The sequence below is a fragment of the Canis lupus genome, chromosome 8, assembly GCF_011100685.1.
Source record: "Canis lupus familiaris isolate Mischka breed German Shepherd chromosome 8, alternate assembly UU_Cfam_GSD_1.0, whole genome shotgun sequence".
NCBI lineage: Eukaryota > Metazoa > Chordata > Mammalia > Carnivora > Canidae > Canis > Canis lupus.
Window position 1 is genome coordinate 2,112,297 of NC_049229.1, and position 20,990 is coordinate 2,133,286.

General features: G+C 52.3%; 1 protein-coding gene and 1 long non-coding RNA gene across 9 annotated transcripts in view; one reads left to right on the forward strand and one right to left on the reverse strand.

Moving 5' to 3' along the window:
- ITPK1 (inositol-tetrakisphosphate 1-kinase) overlaps window positions 1-20,990 on the reverse strand; it is a 179,739-nt gene that overhangs the window by 86,921 nt on the left and 71,828 nt on the right. The window lies entirely within an intron of this gene.
- On the forward strand, window positions 116-18,534 carry LOC119872809. 2 transcript variants are annotated; one of them, XR_005363026.1, is made up of 4 exons: window positions 116-446; window positions 2,241-2,317; window positions 3,587-3,659; window positions 18,246-18,534. It is a non-coding gene; the product is annotated as an uncharacterized LOC119872809 (long non-coding RNA). The 2 variants fall into 2 exon arrangements; XR_005363027.1 differs by lacking the exon at window positions 18,246-18,534 and adding an exon at window positions 7,570-8,792.

Genomic DNA, 20,990 nt, shown 5'->3' on the forward strand with positions numbered 1-20,990 from the left:
TACATCCCTGCAGCACTGGGACAGGGGGCAGGAGAGGGGCTGGTACTCATGGAAAATGCAGACAGGGACGAAGGCACGAAGCCACTGGGCCTCTAGAAGTCATCGGCAGGCCCCATGTCTGTGTTTCTGTCCCCAGGCCCCATGCTGCCAGGTGCAGAAGGTACACACATGGGAATCAGGGCTCATCACAGCCACAGAGAGGGAGTGCGCAACTGCCCGGGCCCCATGGGCGCGACTGGCCCTGCTCCATGGGGGGCTGTGTTTATTTTTTCAAGAACAAGGGGTTGGGAAGATCACGTCCCAAGGGAGCCAGAGCCACCCAGCTGACAGACAGTCGCCACCACCTGACCCCAAGACAGGAGCACCTGCCAACAGCTGGGGCGGCCTGACACCATGCTTCCTGACCCACCAGATGTCTGTCGCCCGGCACCTAGCCACCATCACCTGTAAGTCCAGTTCCCTGGAGTCAGCAGTGCCAGCCTGGCACCTGGCTGACCTCGAGGACCTCAGCAGAAGCTGGAGAAAGCCACCAGCCTACCCCCGTCCCCACCCCCACACAAGTGGGACTCCCTCCAGGGTGCCAGGCTGTTTCAAAAACTCCTAGCAAAGAAGTCATATGACAGCTCTGGATGTTCACTCCAGGCAGGCATCAGGCTAGGTTCTTATTCTCCAACCACCTGATGAGAAAGTGATTTTACAAATGAGGAAAGTGGGGACCCACTCGGGTCTGACAGTGATGAGATGGTGGTGCTCAGATGCAGATCTGAGGCTCTGCTTGTAGTTCAGTGCCTGCCCCCATCACCAAAGCCCACTTAGCCCTGGGAGGTGGAGCTCTAGTGCCACAACCACCTGGCTGCCCTGTCCTGGCTTCTGGCCGAGGGGCCCACGGAAGCACAAGAGAAGATGGGCGAGAGAAGACCAGGGTCTGTTCCCACCATCCTCACATTCCCTATCAAGCATGCAACCCCTCTCCCAAGTCTTCCCTGTCCCCAGGGCTCCCAGTACCACCCACCTCCTCTTGTCCCCTCGGCCAGGGGTGGTGATAGCTTGCCACTCTGTGAGCTTCACCACGTCCTGGCAGCTGCCCCAACCCAGCCCACACCCTGTCATCCTCTCTTATTTAAACTCTTCTAAAGGTCAAACCTTCAGAAAGAACTCTTTCCTGGTGGTATTCTTAACTCTTCCCCTATTTTTGTTGCCTGCCAGAAAAGATGTTAAGGGATTTCCCTTATTAAGAAAAAAAAATTGGACCTCACAATAATACTGTCACCCAGTGGTGACTAGCTTACATACAAACTAGAACAAAAGTCAGACTGGCTAAGAAGCTGACCCCTCTAGGGCTCCTGGGTGGGAAGGGAAGCAGCACTTGCTGGTCTCACAGCAAGCCCACTGTCACAGACCAGGACACCAAGAGCCCAGGGAGGAAAAGTTATCGGGCAAAGCCTTGTGGCTGGGAAACGGCCCGGTAGGGGCTTGGAGGGAGGCCCCACAGCTGAGGTGCCAAGTGTTCTGGGCCTGCACACAAGCCTGGCTTGTCATCCCCCTGGGCCTCAGTTTCCCCTTTGATAAACACAGGGACTTGCATGGACCCTCCTGATCCTGTCTGTGGATTCAGTATTACGTTTCCATCCAGACCCACTTCCCAGGAAAACAAAGCAAAACAAACAGAATTTGAAGGAAGGGAGTGAAGCCAGTGGAAAGTGGTCACATGGGCAAAGGAACAAATTCTCAAAAGAGGCCACAGACACAAACCCATATTTGCCCTAACCTGTGGCTCCACTGTAATAGGCACCACAAACAACAGGCCAAAATTTTCAGACCAAGGCAGTTGGAAATGGCAGAGAAGTGGGTCAGAGAAGTGGTCACACAGTGCAACTTCAACCCCAGCAGCACACCCATCTCCAGACAGAAGCTCCCAGCTCTCCTGTGGGCCAGGAGGGGACAGAAATGTGTCCTGGGAGCTTGGGAAAGGAGGTGGGCATAGGAGATGCCCCTAGCTCATCCCAGCCTGGCACCTGCCTGCGCCCTGCAGATCTGATGTGCACGGGCTGTTTGGGAAAATAAGCTCTCCACATTCCCAGCCGCTCCACGAAGGTAAACAGTTGAGTTCTGGAAGGCTGCCACCTCTTTTTGTATATTTTCCAAGCATTTTTATGCCAATAAAACCCTTTCACAAGAACAGCCGCTTGGAACGCACATCAGGCCTGGTCTGGTCCTGGCTTAGCCGTCTCTCTGTGCAGCATCTTTACTGAGGCCTGACTGGAGTTACCACTGGTTCCAGAAAGTTCTCCAGCGTGGCTTCTCCTCAAGCGGCCAGGTAAGTCACATGCACCCTGAATAGTCCACCGTCCTCTCAAGGAGCCCACTGGGGACAGGTGCTCAGGCAGGGCCTAGGTATTCCTGCAGAGGAGGGGACCCTGGTGGGCCAGCTGTACCTCCCAGATAGGGTGGGGAAGGGAACTCATTTCCACTGCCACTCAATTCCACTGCCACACTCAGCCTCCAGAGAAGGGAACTTTCTCAGAGACTTGCTCTCCCTTGCAGAAGGGGTCTGATCCTCCTCAGCAGGAACAAGGATGTCTCAATGAAAGGGCCGCCCACTGTGGCCGGAGGAGATCTGTGGGTGCCATGCTTCCGAGTCACGCCACCCTGTGAGGCCAAGGCAGGACGGTGTTCTGCGCAGCACTCAGAGCTCAGGACTCAGAGGAAACAAGGGCCCAGTGTTTCCCTCAGCAACTATGATGGGAGGCTGGCTGGAGGGGGGAGGGCCGGGAGGATTGGAACAAAGGCCTGCAAACCCCAGTGGCTGGAATGTCACCTCTGACTTCCATAGCAAGTGACCCGATCGACCCAATCGTGCCTGGCCCAGTATTCAAAGTGATCTAGGCTCTGAATATCCCCTTGGCCCCCACTGACCTCATCAGGAGAGGAAGATGGGCATGGCAGACGCCTGGAAACCCCATCACAGCCGGAAACTGCTCTGTGCCTCACTTTCCCATCCATAAAATGAGGACGTCACTATTCCCGACACCTTACTGGGCTGTTTCGGTGGATTACAACATCACATTTACCGATGTGGCACAGGGTTGCTCTACAGCAGATGCGGTGTTAACGCCGCCCTGAGTGCTTAGATAACATCCCACCACTGCTTGCTCACTCATTCACTCAACGAGCATTCTCTGGGCACCTCCTGGGTGCCTGGCACACATGGCCCCTGCACTCCCTTCTCAGGACTCTGGGCCAGTGACGTGAATGTCCCGGGGCCCTGCAGAAGCAGAGCCAAATGCCACGGCCACACACCGCTCCAGTCCTGCCTGGGGTACAAGCTCCTGTGCTTGAGCCACCTGTCTGCCTAGAATGTCCCCCTGCCCACAAGCCCTCATCCACACAGTGAGCTCTCACTCACTTCTCAAGTCCCAGCTCCAAAGTTCAATGCTTTTCCAGACTTCTCAACTCACTGCACCCCAAACAGGAAGATTTAATGGTTCCCTGGTCTCACCCAAAGTCCTGGGACCCTTTGCACATCCTGCCGGGGTTGCAATTTAACTTCCAAATATCAAGTCATTTCTTTAACATATTCTTCCAGCAGATCCCGAGATCCCCCACCAACCAGGGCTGAGACTGCATCCCGAGGACCTAGAACATGTTCCTGGCTTGAGGTAAGAAGAGTTTGCTAAATTCAACTGAGTGTTTTGAAGAACAAAGTAAACAATGCAGACCAACTAGAAGGGACATTCCAGAAAGCTGGGGGATTCCTTCCTATTGGGGGGTTAGAAACAGCCTCCTGGAGAAGGAGGGAGAGGGAAAAATGGGGGAAGAAAGGTGGAATGTAATGCATGTGGCAGGGGCAGCTGCAGAAACCATCCGCATTCAGTTCTCAACTTGCACTGCTCGTTGCCAATGCGTCGGGGGCTACAGGTGACCACCTCTGCACAAAGGCACTGACCCCTGACTGGCACCCTGATACAGCCCCCACGGAGAGAGCATGTATGCAGTGGAGGGCACCCCAACAGAGGGTGCTGGTCTTCCTTCTCTCCCAAACTTCCACACGTGCTTCCCTGACAGGATCAAGAAGCAGCCAGATATGGAAAAAAAAAAAAAAGTAAGACCATCTCTGGGGCTCATCAGGGAGGCAAGGGACCTGGGAAAATGGCTCCCACACCATGCTAAGGCTGCTCATCCTCCCTGGATGCGAGATGCAAGGTATTTGGTGCCTGCAGAAGTCTGGGCTGCTGTAAACAACCTACACCTCTCTGAACGGCCAGACAGGCTGTAAATGGAGGCCGTGCAGGAGTCAGAGAGGCTGAAGACCACCCTCCTGTGGCTAGGGTCAGGTCTCAGACACTTGCCTTGAGCCAGGCCCTGTTCTTTTCTTTTTAAGATTTATTTATTTATTTTAGAGAGAGGGAGAGAGTGCACGCAAGGCAGGAGTGGTAGAGGGTTAGGGATGGAGAGGATCTCAAGCAGACTCTCTAGTAAGTATAGAGCCCGACCAGGCCCTATTCTAGGCACTCTACGCACATGACCTGATACAGTTCTTGCAACAGCCTGCGATCAGGACCCCTGATAGGCATGGAGGCTAAATAACACACTGAGGTCTCACAGCTCATGCTGACTCCTAACTGTTCCCAGCCAACAGCAAGATTATGCAGCCTCCCCCTGGGACTTCCTAGCTGCTGGCACAGTCTTTTGTTCTAATGAGGCACAGCTTGGTGGGCTTCCAGATGGAAGTTGGTCACCAGAAAGATCAAGCCACAATTGGAAGTTTGGCATTTTCAGCCCCATCTCCTGTCCTCCAGCAAGGGGAGAGGGCCTGGAAATGGAGTTAATGATGGATTGTGCCAACACAATGAAGACTCATAAAAATCCCAAAGGTGCAGGGCTTGGACCACTTACAGGCTGGTGAACACACGGAGGTGCTCCCAGAGGACAGGGCACTCTGCACCCTTTCCCACATACCTCACCCTGCGCTTCTCTTCCATCTGGATGTTCAACTAGATCCTTTAACATAGCCCCATATAATAAGCCAGCAAACATGAAGGAAATTGCTCCTGAGTTCTATGAGCTGCTCTAGCAAATTAATCAAACCTGAGGAGGGGGTCCTGGGATCCTCCAATTGAGAGCCATCTGGCCGGTCAGGAGCACAGTTGACAAGCTGGACCTGAGAGTCGCATCTGAACGTGTGGGGTGGGGGAGCAGGCCTGTGGGACTGAGCCCTTTGGCTGTGGATCTAATACTATCTCCAGACAGAGGCTGTCAGAACTGAGGTAAGTTGCAGGACACGCAGTGAGGGTTAGAGTGTAGCTCGCACACCTGGTGTTAGACGTGTTCTGAGTGTGTAGTACACATGAGAGAGTAAAGGACAATCACAGGAGGCATGTTTTTCCTATTCACTAGCACGCTCCATAAATGTCAGTTCTTTTATTTTCCTGTTCTTACGATTCACATTATTGCTGACCAGTCGAAATTTCCCTGACTTTCTATAAAGAAGGGCTCAAGCACAAGGCAGAATTTGAATCTTGCAAAGCTAGGTCACTTGTACTGACTCACATGAGACTCCTCAAAGGGTTTGCTACCACAATAAAACTTACTGTCATTGTTAATAACGATTAATATTTGGAAAGTTCTTACCATGGGCCACATACTATGCTGATAGGAGCTTCCTGCATGAGGTGCAGCTGAGGACATTGAGTCACAGAGAAATTAAGGAATGGACTGAGGGTCATGGAGTTACAGCTGCCTGAGACCCGGGTCTCTCTCCTGCCATCATCCCCTTCTCCTCTAGTTCACTCCTGTGGAGTGGTATGTCTTCAAATGTAAGTTACTACATGAAAAGTTTTGCCTTGATCAGGGTCTAGACAAAACAGCCTGGAGGGAAGGCATGTGGGTGCCTGTCTGCTTTGTTCCTCTGCGCTCGCCAGGGCTCTGGGCATCTGGGACAGAACTGCCCCATCTCCAATATGTAAAGGCTCGCCATGCAGTAACAGGTGTCCACTGAAGAAAAAGTCAGATCTACTGCCTCATGATCAGACCCCAAAGGGGAGCCCCGCCTTGGAAGACACAGCACCCACGTGTCTTCCCCACAAGGTTGGTTCCAAAAGACAACTTGGGGAGAGCAGGCTGAAGGCTCTTCCCCAGCAAGAGCAACTCTCACGCGCAAAGGAGAGCAAAGTGGCCCTCAGAGGGGTCAGGAGCAGGAGGCCACCTGCAGGTCACCACCAACATCAGCAGGCAGGGCTGCTGGGACAGTGCTGGTCATTGCAGGCACTCCAGCCCCAGGAGGGGGAGCGGATGGTCGCCAACACCTCTTGACCCGATTCCCAAATTTCTCAGTAACTGGTTTCCAATTCCTCGGTAATAACACACAGTGATCTGGTTAAGGAGGAAGAGTGAAAAACCTTTCTCTCCCAGAAGGTGAGGGGCCAAGTTGAGTTCACAGTATCATGACCAACATACTTTACAGTTCCAAAGTACTGGGCGTTTGCAAACTGACTTTATTTCAAAGAGCCAAAAAACTTATACCCACTCAGCAAGCGTGGCTCCTTAAGAAAATGGCTAACCCCAGGTTCTTAGGAGATAAGAAAACCCTGGTCCTTGTCCAATGCTAGGGAGCCAGGTTCAAGGGTAGATTATAAAGATAAATACAACCATGCCCTTTGACCCAGTGAGACGATTCCCAAGGTGCTGGCCTAAGGAAAAAAATCAACAGGTGAAGAATCACTCCTGGTCCAGGGATATTTGCTGAGGTCACATCGACAAAATACACAGGACACAGAATACACGTCCCCAAAATGAGACTGGCTGTACCGTAACAACAGGTACACCCACACCAGAGGGTACAAAAGAATTACTCCTCCACTAGGAGGAGGCCTAGTGGAGACTAGCACAGGGTAAAGCGGTGTGCCCCAACCATGTGAACCAACGTCTGCTGTGGACAAAGCTAGAAAGGAAGCACAACCGGAACATGAGAGGATCTGGGCACACAGGTCACTGTGGGGATAGCAGCCCATCGAGACACACAGCAGGATGCACATCCTGGTTCACTTGCCACTGGATGCGATCAAGTAACTGGTTCTGGCCAATGAGCTGTGAGACAGTGTGAATTGGCACCTCTTGGCTCAGCATTTAGCTGCAGGTACCTGGGCCTCCTGAATGCTCTCCGTGCTGGCACAGGATTGGCAATGTTCAAGGTGGAGGAGCCTTGGATCTCTGAGCAATTTCAAACAGAGTTCCAGCAGACCCCCAGGGTCGTGTGGCCGGGATGAGACACAACCACCCCCTGGTTTAAGCTGTGAAGATTTTGGGTTGTTTGTTAATACAGCATACCCTAGTCCTAACTGTGTGCCCCTGTGTTTTTTCTTCTCCCATTTGTTCAAACAAAAAAAGAATGGAAGGGAAGGAAAAGGGGAGAAAAGTTAAAGAAAGCAAAAGGTAACTTACAGGTAGCTTATCAGGTTGAGACTGGGCTTTTGTTGGGTGTTTTTTTTAAATTATAATTCAATATTTAGATGAAATAAGGCAATGGGGATTTATCCTGTACAAGAGAAGATTAAGTGTCTAATCCTCTAGGATGGAAAGGTGGAAACCCCGAACGGAGCCACACCCAGCACCACTGAGAACAGCCCCTGAAGCTGCCTGACCCTGCGTGGCTCTGCGAAATGTGCTGCTTCCTACAAGCTCCGGTTCTCAGTGGTAGCTGCTGGCAGGAGTCAGGGCATGGAAACCAAACCCTCCCATTAGGTGCCAGGCACCAGCCTGGTCCTGTCCTGAGGGGAACACACAAGCCACAGACTGGAGAAAAAAAAGAAAACAGCATGAAAAGGGCTGGCAGATCCAGTCCCATGGGAAGAGGAGTCAAAGGTCATGTTAAAGAAGGCTGACTGCAGAGAGAGTGAGCGTCTCAGAATGGGGGGTGCTCCCTCCTAATCCCCCATCCCTGGGCAGAGGAGCAAACCCAGAGTCCTCCTGACCTTAGCACACCCTGCTCCCTCCAGCCCATCCTCTTCCTCAGCCACCCTAAGCACAGAGGGCAGGGCAGTGTCCAGCCCCCTGCCTCCCCTGCAGAGGGGTAAGGAGACATCCTTCCTGAAACCACCCCAGCACGCCACAAGGACACAGGAGCCGACCCCGTGTGAACAGAACACCCCCACACACAGATGTCGGCAGTTAGGATCTTCCTCCTGACGTGAGGCTGAATGTTCTCTGGCTTCGAGATAAGCCTCTCTCTGCCTGAGCACTCCTGATGATCAGCACCACCAGGACCCTGCAGATGCCCAGGGTGCTTGCTGTGCTAAGCCCATCCCACAGGTATTTCCTCTAATCCTTCCAATGTCCCTGGGAAGCAGGGGAGGCTGCTACCACTTAATAGATGTGGCAAAGAACATTCTGGGGGGCTACCCAACCTGACGGAGGTTGTATAAGCATAAGCAATTAGGGGAGCTAGGTCTCTTGCCCCCCTGTCCTCACGGCTCCAGGACAGGGGTTCCTAAGCCCTCTGCTTTCCTCTGTCCTCCGGGTGACAGCAGGGACAGGAGCAGCAGCAGCATGGTCTAAGACATGGGTCTGTGGACTGGAGGCCGGACTGCATCCATCTGGAGCCGCCACAGTACAGGCACCCCAGCACAGTCTTGCCCATGGCTCCAAAAAGAGCTAAATAAACATGGAGTCCATAGATGAAGACAGTGGTATTAAAAAAAAAACAGGAGATAGAAGATGGATTATTAATAAATGTTGCTGCAATCATTCAGTATCCATCTGGAAAAAATTATAGTAGATGCACACCCTCCTGTCTCCCACCAAAATAAATTCTAGGTGGAGCAAAGATTTAATGATAAAAATAAAAAATAAATATTTGGAGAATCTGCGAGAGAACTTAAAAAAATTGAGGTGCAAAGAATCAAAGAAATGAAAACATAATACATTCTGAATCGTAGAAAAGTAGAGATTGCCATTGTGGCAAAAGCACCTTAAGTCAAGTGAAAAAGGTGCCAAAATGAGGATGTTAAACAGGTGTCGGCCCTGAATGGGGGGCTGCTGGCTTCAGGGCGCTTGGCTTGGCAGCCTCTACTGAGCCAACAGTGGCATGCTGTGTTGGCTCAGTAGATGACTCCACTATTTTCATATATTAACCCCCACATTTACTTTGCCCTTTTTCGATTCTCCGTTAAGTTGTATGGTCTGGCACCAATAACCACAATGGTTTGGCTTTCCTTTTCCTCCCCCCAAGTCATTTTAATTATAGTAGCTATAAGTGAGTTCCCCCTCATTATTCTTCCTTTTTCAGAATTTTCCTCAAAGTCATGCTCATTTGTTTGTTTTCTACATGTCTTCTAGAATAGAACTGGGGCTGGGGGCAAGTTATGTTTATGGGCAATCTAGGGGAAACCAGTGATTTGACGTTGAATCTTTCTGCTGAGAAGAACGTGGTATACTCATGTCACCAATGTCTGGTTTTTTGATATATAACAAGCTCCAACAAATCACCAATAAAGAAACAACACTACAAAAATAAAAAGTGAACAAAAGAAAATGTTCAGACATGAGTATGGAAAAGTGAATAAAAACAGCTCCAAAGCACGTAAGTGTTAGAAAATGCTCAACGTCACATAGGAGACAAAAGCAAATTACATCTACGTTAAGATACCAGTTTTCACCCACCAGATTAGCTGGTCTGAGAAATTGATAAAACACTGTTGATCGGGGTGTGGGGAAACAGGGACTCAAACCCAAGGTGGGGGGAGTGCAAATCCAAATCATCTCAAGAGGAAACAAGTTGGTCGTATCTGTCTCAAGTGTAAGTCACAGCAGGTTCAATTCTAGGAACCGATCCCAGGTGAAGTGCAAAGTCAGGCATTGCTACTGTATTTGCTATGCAAGGCTGCACAGAAGAGGAGGGGTGGGGAGATGAGGGAGGAGGAAGTGGAGGAAAGGGGAAGGAGGAAGGGGGAAGGAGGAAGTAGGAGACAAAAGTCTACCAAAAGGGACAGACCAGGCATCTAATGGGAACCCTGACACGGAACAGCACACAGCCACAGGAGAGAATGGGGAGTGTCTTCTGTACTGAGAAGGAGAGATCTCCAAGAGGGTGCAGACTGCCAAGTACGGAGCATTACCTACGGGAGAAGAAAAGATTTACACGCACACTGCTTGTACATGATGAAGGTCACAAGACGCTCGTCAAAGTGGCACTCTCCAGAGGAACCAGGGGACGCTATGGGGAGCAGCGTACATGTGCTCACTCTTTAGTTTCTAATCAGTGAGGTGTATTACTTACGTAATTTTTTAAATTACCAGGTAGCAGCACATATAAAGAGCACATGTTGGAGCCAGACCTGAATCGAAACCCAGCCAGCACCTAACAGGCACGGAGCACCTACTGTGTGCAGACATCACTGTGAGCTAGCCCCCAACCACCTGGGAGGCGAAACAATTGTTATCCCCATTATACCTATGAGGACCCCAAGGACCCCGGTCACACAGCTAGTCAAGGAGGAGCCAGGACACACACCCAGGGACACAGATGGGCAGGACACGTGGAGGACAAGACTCCAGTAACTAAAGCTCTGAGTGCCCAGGACACGGACACTTCCACAACATGTACGCAGACCACATGCACTTGCACCCTCATTACTAATTACCCAGGTCGTAGAGCACACACACTAGCCACCCAGTAAGCGATGGGATAGCCAGCTGTAAAGGGTGACGGCCTCCACTGTTGTCCTTCTGGTCCCCTTTCCAAATCATACAGAGATGGCTCATTGTCAGCCGTGTCCACCTAACCAGCCTGGTCTGTTCAAGTGCAACAAGGGGCTCACTGAAAACCTCTCCCAGTTCATAGCGTAGGTATCAGAACCAGAAGGAACCCTGGCTCTCTTCTCCTTGGTTGCTGGCCAGAGGCGCCAGGGCTCCATCACCCAGAGAGCAGCAGAGAAGAAGGAGCAGCTGTTCGTGGCTTCCCACCATCAGAGGACATCGACGGGATGCCCAGGCCCCAGGCTATGGTCAGATCTCTGACTTCGTCCATGTCTCTAGAGACAAGGACTCTGGGATGAGAGTCACGCAATAAAGAGAACCCAGAGTCTTGAGCCACTGTCTAGAGAAACCACCATCGGAATATGACACACGCAAGAAATAGAACCTTCACTGTGTTAAACCTCTGAGATGCTGGGAAGTTTGTTACAGTGGCTTGCTGACAAACATGCCCAGCCAGGGCAATCTCTGTCACTGGGTGCCCAATGCCAGGTCTCAGTACTGGCAGGAATGCTGGAAGTAGTGGACAGAGCCTGGGCCTTTATTTATTTATTTTTTTAAAGATTTTATTTATTCATGAGAGACACAGAGAGAGGCAGAGACACAGGAAGGGGGAAAAGCAGGCTCCCTGTGGGGAGCCCAATGTGGGACTTGATCCCAGGACCCTGGGGTCACACCCTGAGCCCAAGGCAGATGCTCAACCACTGAGCCACCCATGCCCGAGCCTGGGCCTTTAGTCAGTGACCACCAACCTCTCTGAGCCTGTTTCCTCATCTGTAAAATGGAGCCAAGGACACCTGCCTCCAGCATTTGATGAGACAGTGCTGGTAAAGCCCAGCAGCATGCAGGCCCACAGCGGGCCTTCTAACAAGCAAGATCCCCAGGAGTGGGCCATTGCCTCTCCCTTCCTAGATTTCTCTACTCAGTGCCCCTGGCCTCTCATCAGTTTTTGCTGGCTCCTCCACCACTGATGCCCCCCAGTAGTTGCCGTTCAGGTTCAGAATGGACTTTCCTGCACACTCTGATTCCCAAGCATCATGCTTACACCACTGGCTTCTCTACAGCCTGTGCATCCTTGCCAAGGTCAGGGACTGTCCCGTCTTCCTCCCTGTGACCCCCACGTGGCCTGGCACAGGGCCTGGCTCTTCCAGGTGCCACAAACAGGCACTGAATTGAACCCTGAGGCTGAAGACTCCGAACATCCATCCATATACCCACCCATTCACACAATGCTTATTGAGCACTTATATTACCACCCCTCCAGGAACCTGTTAGCCACATTCTCCATTAAGAAAACAAGACAGAGAGAAAGAGATCAGGTAAGTTGTCCAAGGTCACAGCCAACAGGGGGCAGGCCCAAGGGATTCCTGACCACAAACTCTTACCTACCCCTTTCCCCATGGCCACCACACCTCATTCTTTCTTCGACACACTCACCCACCCAAGGCCACTGGTGCTGGGCTCAGGGAGGGGGTGCTCCCTGACTTTGACTTCTTCAAAGACTTCTCAAGTCCCAGACACTACATCACCCGCAGGCTCCCCTGAGCAAGCAAGGACACACAAGCCCTGGAGATCGACCAGACAACACGGACACACCAGTTCCAGCCCCACCAGTTCCAAGAAATGCACCTTGTGGGGAGGATACTGCTTCCATGTTGTCCGAGAGCCTGGATGGCTTTGTGGCAACTGTGTTCTTAGCCAAGCCAAGAGGCCATGACCTCTTGGGGGCTAGAGATGCCAGGGCTCCAACCACAGCACAGAAGGGCAGAGCAAGGAGCTGCCACATTCTGGTGGCCCAAGCAGCTTCCTGGGCCTGAGTCTTGTCCTGGCAAGCAGATAGACCAGGGGTATCTTGGGGGCCCCTGATCATAGGTATCTACAGCTGAGCAAAATGCAGGATGAAAGAGTCACCAGACACTGACCCTCAGAGACCCTAGAGGGTGGACAAGGAAAGGAGGCACAGGGACAAGACTCTCACAGACAGGTTTCAGCTCATCTCACCTGACCGTCCCCCAGAGCTAAAAGCCTGAGCTGCCATGAAGTCTAGGGCTCCAGTTGCGCTCCCAGCCAGAGGAGTTCAAATGCTACCACTTCTTCGCCAGTGCCTCCCCAGGCCCCTGCCGTGCTCTCCCTGCACTTCCAACAGAGGATTTCAGACTGAACACTACTGACTGGATCCCAAACTCTGTCCCAGACAGTAAACTTGAAGTTGGTGCCCGACGCACCCACCAAAGCCTCACACAGTGTGCCGGGCACACATGGTGACAAAGGTGAGAAGAACACCCTGTGGGTTACCAGGGTGAGCATCTGCATTCAGCAGAAATGACAGGAAAGGGCGAAAATAAAATGGGGTATAACGTGTCCCATTTGGCAAACTCTCAAAACATCGAGAATGCATAATAGCAATCTTTGCTTCTGTGCTTTCAGATTTAAATAAAAGAGAAATCGCCAGCAGTTCACAAATCATACATAAAAGACCGTTGTCCTTCATTTGGTTCTTGTTTTCTTGAAATCTCAGTGTGTGGGTGGTAAATGAGGACAAGGGTACCTGCCTCACAGGGCTGTGTTTTCATCCACACATTCACTCATCTGCCCACGTGTGCGTACATTCATTCATTCCTGTGAGTGAATACGTTGGGCCTGGCATGGCCCAAGAACTGAAGACACACAGTGGTAGATAAGATGGCCAAGGCCCTATTCTCAGGACCTCATACTCTAGTGAGGGGGGCGGTGGGGCATAAACATACATAGGAGGCCTCCAGGCATCCACCACACATTATGTCAATAAAGCAGTGTAAAGAGCATGATGGGAAGGGTGGGGGTCCTAATCAGAGAAGGCCCGTTAAGGTTTTAGCTGTGCTCTCCAAAAATGTTATATTAAAGTCCTAACCCCCAGTGTCTCAGAATGTGACCTTATTTGGCATGGGGTCATTGCAGATGCAATTAGTAAGGAAGCTCCTCTACCCACACCCGGTCTCCCGGCCTCCAGAACGGTGGGACAATTAATCTGTTGTTTAGGCTCCAGGCTGTGGGAATGTGTTACAGCAGCCCAGGGAAATAATGCAAGGCTCCCTCAGGAAGCACCATGTGAGCTGAGACAGGGACAAGAAAAGCCCAGGAAAGATCCGAGGGAAGGGAGCTCCAAGGAACTAGGAAAGCCAGTGTGGAACCCCTAGCAGAGGCTGTGTTGAATGGATCTCCGGGTGAAGGGGGACAAGGAGAGGGGGCAGGCTGCGCAGAGCCTCCAAGGGCCAGATCAGGAGTTGGGAATGTGGTTGTGGGGGAGGGGAAGCCACTGGAAGGCACTGGGGAGGGAGTCGTGGTCTCGGCTCCCTTTGGAGAGACCATTCTGGAAATTAACACATGCAAGGTGCCAACACCGCCTAGGACATGCTGCAAGCACTCATACTTGGCCTTCGGTTGCTGTCATTTTTTGGCCCCACAGAACAAGGGGCTTAGGTAAGGACTTCAAACTCTAGGATGCTTCAAAGAGAGCCTGTGGGCCCGGTCTTACAGATGAGGGCCCCGGGCCCCACTGAGACCTCTGAGTCTGGCCCCAAGAGCTCCTGACATGAGAAGAGCTGCCCACCCCTTGGTGGGAGCCCCACTTCATGTCCCAAGCCGTGCTCTCTTCTTCCCCACCCAGCCCTGACTCACAGCCTGGGATGTTTTTTTTCTGCTGAAAACGGAAAACACATCTCAATGTATCTTTTATCTCTATGTTCCTCCCAGAATGGCAACTGGCAGCTCAGGTCACAAATGGCTGAGCCAAGCCAAAAATACATACTCTCTGCGTACCCTCTTTAACAACAAGGCAGGAAAACTTTGAGTCAAACTTCTACAAAGCCTGCATAGATTATATTTTAAGCCCCAAAGCAGTACGCTCGCTGTATTCACTTATTTCCAGTCCAAAAAAAGACCATTCCTGGAGGCCGTTCCCAAACTGGCATTTGATGTAATATTGATGAAGGAGCTTTTCAAAAAAAATTAAGCACATTCTATGAAAAAGAGTTCAGCACTCAAAATCGCTTGAAAAGGTGCTGGCCGTGGGTCAAGTTAAACAAGTGTCTTTAGCACAGGACTTCTTGGGTGCTTAAAAAAGCTCATGTGTGCTGGAGATTGACACAGTGGGATCTCGGATTCACTTGGGAAAACTCATGCCAGCTCACAGAATTTAGAAACTTGACTGAATCACCACAGGTGAGTCTAGAAAATGCATGTGACCCACCCTGGCTCTGCGATGGGAGGAAATCCCCACGGATCACACACATACCAGCAGCGAGGGGGCAGCTTGATGCCCTTGACTATCTTCTGCTCAGTGATGTCCTGGAGCAGCATATGATGACCTTGGGGAGTTGCAAGGACTCCTGGAGGGAAAACTACGCTACAGACAGTGATGTGCTCTGTGGCTCTGAGCAGCTGCTTGTAAGCTCAGGTCAACAGGTGGCAAGAGGCAGGACAGCTCGTGTACCCGGTGAAGCTAGTCCTTGTCTGCAGGGTGAGCCTGGGCCTCCTACAAAGGGCTTGATGGGTTTCCGCTCACTGAGGTAACAGCTGCTCAAGAACCACATTGGAGGTCAAGACACAGAGACGCCAGAAGATACTCAGAGTGAAAGCAGAGATACAAAAAGGCCCTCGGGTCACGTGAAAGGAACCACTTTCTAGAGCAGGGCAGCAGGGCGAAATTGGGCATGGGCTTTCCCAGGGTCTACAAATTAATCAGCAAATTCAGACTTCTGCCCCAGGGCCTGCCTTACTATAGCCCTGCCAGTAAGAGGAGGACTCCAGGGTCACCTGAATCAAGCCAGGTCATCCTGGACAGGGTCAAGGATGGTTTCCTGGCATGGGTGACGTCGAGTTTAAACTGTTAGCGCAGGTGTGCCTCGGACGGCTCACTGGAACAGCCACTGTATCAACTGGCAGAGTTACCTCACCCGATGCAGTTGCCGCTTCTCGTCTCCCCAGGAACCTTTATCAATGTCTCCTGTCAGCCACAGATCACTCTGCCCTGTTCCACATCGCCCAGCACCTTCCCTGGGCCAGGCCCCCAGGCTTGGTCCAGACACAAGGAGCAGGGCCAGCAAAGATGGAGAACAGACCAGTAATCCACAAACAAGGACGTCCAGGGTGGCCAAGGCAGGAGCACAGCATGCATGAGAGATTAGGAAGCCATGGGGGTGGGGGGATCCAAAAGAGAAACCAAAAGAAAGTAAGCTCTGTCAGGGAAGAGGTCATGTCAGAACTGGCTCCTGAGTACAGAGCACTGGAGTCAGGTCAGCCAAGGGGTAGGAGCCTACCACGATGAGGAGAGAGGCTCGAGAGAAGGCCACACAGAGTCCCAGGGCCATGGGAGCCTGAGAGGGTTTGTAACGGGAGAGCACAGCCGTGTGTGTGTGTGTGTGTGTGTGCACGCGCGCACATGTGCGTGCGTGCACAAGCACAGCAGGGTAACTGCAGGGCACAGAGGGCTCCTAGGCAGAGCACGGGGGTAAACAGAAAGGTCTACAGCCAGAGCAGTACTGCTGGGTGGGGAGGACTATACGGCAACTGGGGGGCCACCACCGAGGGTGGAGTGGGTGCCTACACAGCAGAGTCCCGCCACGGGGTGGGGCAGGGAGTGCTGGCCACCAGCCTTTCCCCAAGGCCAAGAATAGGGAGAAAAGAGCAGGTTCTGATACCAAAGTGAGAGCCCCCTAAAGCAGTCTAGTATTTTCCGGACAGGTCCCTACCAACCCCTGACCCAGCACCTTCCTCCCAGCTGCCCTCCTCCCTCATCCACCCCAACAGCAACCCTCCCTCCCCCCACAACAGCTGATTTAGGAACTAGCTTCCCCCTCCTGGTACTGCCGGGCTGCAGGCAGTGGTTCCCATGGCAACCACCCCCCCCTCCACAGAAGAGGAAGATGTGGGAAAACCCACATCAACTGGGGGTAAAGCCACTGGGTTTCTGGAATGCAGAGAGGTTCCTGAGTTTCCTGCTTCTGACACAGAGGTCTCTTCCTCCCTCTGGGGACCCCACAGGCCTCCTCAGAAGGTGACTCCAGTCCCCCTACCTAGTTATATATTTACTTGTTTGTGTGCTATTCCAGAACCTTTCACCAGGAAAGGAAATAGGAGGTAAACTCCACCATAGCCCCAACAGTCCTGGGTTAGGATGATGCATCTGCTATGCCTCCCCACTTGGAGGACAGGGTGCACCCTAGTTACCTGGGCCCTCCCGAAACCCGGAGCCTGTAAGGGGTGGGATATGGAGAAAGTCCACGGCTGGCTGAATGGGCGCCCAATGATCCACCAACCAAGGGTCAAGTCAGCAGCTGAGATGTGAACCCCAAGAGAGAACACCCTGAAGGGGTGGGCCGCGAGCACAGCCTGCAGCACAGAAGGGGCCTGGCTCCAGTGCACAGGCAATGGACAGAGGCAGTGCACCAGGGTGCACGCCCTATGTGCCCTCACAGTGGGGCCAGGCTTCCATGGTTCCCTCCACTTCGATGTACCGGCTCTCCTGCCCCCCCTCCACCTCTCAGGCCACGGTGCTTCCACGGGCCTCCCCCCACCCCACCTGGCAGCACTGATGTGCTCTGGGCACCCACGCCCTGGGAGCACCCCCCTCCCTGGGTCCTCCCTCTCCTCCCAGGACTGGGCCTTGCTCTCCCCAGCTCACCATCCCCTCAGAAACAAACCCCACCACTCAGCGGCTGAGGGGCCCTGGGGCCCTGGGGCCCTGGTCACACCACTTCATGGTCATTCACTCAGCAAGTGAAAACCAAGCACTCCCTATGGACTGAACCCCAGGCAGGGGCAGACACAGCCACTGTCAGGGCAGCGAGGCCAAAAAGGATGTGGTTTTTCCAGAACACCCGGCCATAATACAGCGAGGACACAAAGGAAGGTGTGGTTATTCAAGTGGGGGTCAGGACATCGAATCAGAGGAGGTGGCTGCTGAGCTGAGCCGAGAAGACTGTGGGGCCACTGCCCTCATGTGTCATCTGCCACCATACACCATGCAGGCCTATGGCGACACTGCACACTAAGGTGCTCTGGAAATTCTGTATCTCGAAGCTGGCAGAAGTGAGAGGTCAGCAAAGGGCCAAACGGGCCCCACTGCCTTGGGAAGAAGGTAGAGAGAGCAGGGCTGTTGGGAGCAGGGGTCTCCGGGCAGCAGAGACAGTAGGGAACAGGGAGCAGGGCAGCAATAAACACAGGCTGACTAGTAACAGGTGCCCTGGTGGCACTGCACTGCATCTGCCCAGCCTCCTCAGTACGAGGAGACAGCAGAGCCAAGATTCAACCAAGCCCAGGTCAGGCTGGGAACTGAAGGCTTGGACCCTGAGCATCCACAAAGGTCTCTAAAGGTCTGAGGCCTATGGCTGTGGATGGTGGGCCTGGGTATTCCAGACGAAGCTTGGTGGGAAGGGAGATGTGGACCTGGTGGACACCCCTTCCCAACCTTGACTTGAGCACTCTTATGACTAATTCAGGATGTTCTTATTCCCAAGGAGCGTGTTCACGCAGGCCAGGAAACAGGTGTGCTCAGTGAAACCCCTCCCGAGGTGCTCACAGCCTGCCACCAGGACGCCACCAGGACATACAACCAGATGGATGCTGTCCACATCCTACCAGGAGGGGAGAGCATGGAGCCCTGTCCCAGGATGCCCGCATGGGGACAGGGAACTGAAACATTCAAGGGCGCGTGGTCAAGGCCACAATACACAGCCTCCCTGTGACGGTATGAGAAAAACTGCAAATATCTTGTTGAGGTTTAAGATAAAATCGAAGACAATGAGACAATGAACCCCTCAATGTGTGTGCCTTCCTCGAAGACTCCGGTGGGGCAGGTGGCCCACCTGACCCGCAGGCCTTTGCTGTTTGCAAGTAGCACCCTCCCCACTAGCCCCCCACAAGCCTGGCAGGCTTTCTGAACCACCACCGGCCTCGAGAGGGAGGAGCATGGTCTGTGACGGGAGCACAGGGTTCTCTCATCCAGCTCCCATAATTACTTCCCCTCCAGAGGCCCTGGAACACTGACCCTATTCTCTAGGCCCTGGGATCACGACCAAAAGCATGTGCTGCCCTGTCTCCCATCATCTCAATACCAGGGGCAGGGAGAGCACGTGGCTCCAAGAACTGGAAATGCTAAGGAATTTCTCCCCTGCGTGGACGCGTGGGGCTGGGAGACACCGCAGAGGAAGAAGCACCTACCTGCTGGACAGAGCAACCTCCAACGCCGCTGGGGAGCTGGGAAGGCCTTCTGCCAGCCCTGACCCCTGTCCTCCCCTCCTCTACTCTGACAACACTGCTCCTTTGTTCCCGGGCAGTGACCCCACTGCCATGGCTCGTTGTCCAAGCAGGCCGCCTCTGAGGCCTGCTGCCCTCCTCCCTGGGGGCTCCCTACTTGGGGCACAGCCCAGCAGTCAGTCCCAGTCCCCAGGGAGGGGCGGGGGGGGCGGGTATTGGAACCTCTCCTCCAGAGCAAACTCCCTGCCTCACCCCTGACCCCAAGGCAAAGCCACCTCTGCATCTCTGTGTCCCCTGTGTGGTCCGCAGGGCAACGGTGACAGGGAAAGGAGGAGGGGCTTTCTCACCTCAGAGGTCAGATCCCACCTGTTTGTTTTACAAGGGTCAGGAGGACAGTGAGGACAGCAGGGGGAGGAGGGGGTCCTGCCTTTTTTCCAAAGACATAACCAAGGGTCAAATTCATTCCCAACATCTAACAAAAATTCAAATTTTAGTAAGGACTGTATTAAAGGTATTTTGAGGGGTGCCCGGGTGGCACAGCAGGTAATGTGTCTGGTTCTTGATTTTGGCTCAGGTCCTGATCTTAGGGTCTTGAGATGGAACCCCAAGTCAGCTTCCACACTGGGTGTGGAGCCTGCTTAAGATTCTCTGTCTCTCTCCAGCTCCCTCTGCCTGGCCCCGGGGTGCACACATGCAGGTAGGTGGGCTTTCTCTCTCTCTCTCTCTCTCTCTCTCTCAAAGAAGTAAACCAATCTTCAAAACAAAAAGGAAGGAAGGAAGGAAGGAAGGAAGGAAGGAAGGAAGGAAGGAAGGAAGGAAGGAAGAGATAGATAGGTATTTTGAGAAACAGGAAAATTGAGTCTTGCTGTCGGAATGAAACGGTAGCCACAGCAGAATGCCCAGCCAGGCCTGAGGCCCCAGGCTTCGACCTCAGGATGGAGCAGCCTGATCTACAGAGCCACCTGCCGGTTCGGCCCCCACTTCACGAAGAGGAGCCAGGCCTCCGACTCTAGGAGACCTTGCTAGACATCTCAGGGAGGGACACAAACCTGGCTTCCAGAAGGTGTGATCGGAAAGCCCAACACAGAGCAATGCTACGTGACACCCCATAAAACCCCAAATGGGACATGGAGCTCCCGAGGAGCTCAGATTCTGGAGAGTCCTGTAGTGGAGACGGGGGACATCAGGCAGTGTGGGGAGATACCAGATGTGGCTAATAACATAATGCAGCTTTAAAAAAATCCTGATCAAATTAAAGGATCATTGTAAGAGATATTCAAATTCCAAGTTACTTATTCACACAAGACAATTCTTCCTCAGTCTCAGAGATAACCAGGAGTTTTTTTCCACACATCCCTCCAATTTTAAATATATTTTGCCCTAAATTGGAATTATAACACATCAACAGATTTGGATCTGGTTTTTTAATTAAACATGCTATAAAGAACATTCTCCTGTGGCATTATGTATTCTTCTAACACAGTATCACTTAAAGATCGATAGAAAATTAAAAATTTTTAAAAAATCAGTAAAGAATAACTTACTTCACTACCTCTCTACCATTTAACCTTTGGTAGTTTCTAATTGTATAATCATAAACAACATCGGAAAAGGATGAAATTGCACCCCAACTCCTCTTTTCAACAAGAAAGATGACTGGGGATACAGGTTTTTTTTTTTTTTTTAAGATTTTATTTATTCATTCATGAGAGAGAGAGAGAGAGAGGCAGAGACACAGGCTCACAGTGAAGCAGGCGCCACGCAGGGAGCCCGACACAGGACTCGATCCCGGGTCTCCAGGACCACGCCCCGGGGCCGAAGGCTGGCGCTGAACCCCTAAGCCACCCAGGGATCCCGGGATACAGGTTTAAACTAGAACAACCATGTTTCTGAAAACAAACATGGCAGCTCCAAGAAACTACCAGAAAAACACATTTAGTGGAAAACCTCATTTCCTAGTCATGTGGGAAAATAAGATGTTCAATAACAACTCCTGAAACCTGGGG